Source organism: Lepidochelys kempii, chromosome 1 (assembly GCF_965140265.1).
Source record: "Lepidochelys kempii isolate rLepKem1 chromosome 1, rLepKem1.hap2, whole genome shotgun sequence".
NCBI classification, from domain to species: domain Eukaryota; kingdom Metazoa; phylum Chordata; order Testudines; family Cheloniidae; genus Lepidochelys; species Lepidochelys kempii.
This window is the reverse complement of record NC_133256.1, coordinates 232,499,220-232,500,592: the sequence shown is the minus strand read 5'-3', so window position 1 is coordinate 232,500,592 and position 1,373 is coordinate 232,499,220.

Here is a 1,373-nt window from a genome sequence, read left to right as displayed (position 1 = left end):
TTTGAGATTTTCAACCAGTTCTACTAATAAATTTGTGAAACACCTTGCTTTGTAAATTCCAATTTCATCAAAACCTTGTGAGAAACAGGATCAGAACCAGAGCATTTGTAATTTCTCCAACCCGTGAGTTTATGGCACCATGTGAAAGTGTCAGGAATGTTTAATTATCCACCAAGTCTACAAACCTTGAAGCATAAGATAGCTATCCAATCTAATTTTCAACAGTTTGGCATATCTCCACATTGTAACTAACTAGAGTTACCCGTAGCAATTGCTCTTTAAAGTAAAAATATATGCAAAATGTCTTCATTCAGCCTAGTAGTATTTTATGTCAGTCAGATTTAGGATACAGAACGGGCCAGCGATGTCCTAAAAAAATCATCTCTCGTTTGAATCACTTTGAATTAGCTTGACTCTGTGTCATGTTACTGGCAAGTCTTCTTTCTTAAGCATCGTATTTGTAGGTTTGTAGTCTTTGGATTTGCTGGCAAATTCCAAGGGTTTGGTGTAAGGTTTTGAAAACTGATTTAGCCAGTGGCTCTGGCAAGGACTTTGGCATTGTTTACTTCATGCTAAAATTTAGTAATACCTCTACAAAGCTGCATGGTTTTTAAAATCAAGCAGTGATTCATTCTCTAAAAACTATAACGGCCTGGATTTCATTTATCCACATACATACAGACTATGGGAAATATCATAGGTAGGTGCCATGGTGATGTGGGACTTGACAAAGCCAAGATACAGAGACATTTCTATGAGATCTCTAAAGGCAATCTGAAAAGTGTTTTGGTTCAAAACACCCAAGTTTAGGTTCTGAGTTTAATATTAGCACTAGACAATCCCAAATATCATGGCATAGAGTTAATCTTATTTTCAGCAGAACAAGAGCTGCAAAAATACAAGTGCCAGGCCTCACTAGGAATTAATTACTTTCCTCTCCAAATACTAATTGGTTTGGTTATGTTCTGTGTGACATTTGTCATGTTGTGATGATCCTGGTTGCATAAATACAGTCCTGCAGGGAAATGACATTGATTTACATTCATTTCCTATAAAGAAACACTGTGACCCAGATGTAGAAAGGTGTACTTATTTACCTAAATCTGTGTGATCTAGCCACAACTGTGATCCACAAAATCATCCCTTGATTGCCACCTAACCCTGTAGGCACCTAAAAACACACTCAGCATTTTTTACTCTACAAGTTTCCTACGTGCCTAAATTTCTTCCTCTGGCACATTCACTGCTGCCTCAGCCATCTAATACCCAGTGTGATCCTCAAACCAGGTGGAAATAGGCACCTAACTTGCCAGTGGAGACCAATCTGGTAAGAGTACTCAGAGCATGCCTAACTCATGGACTCTCCTTCAATA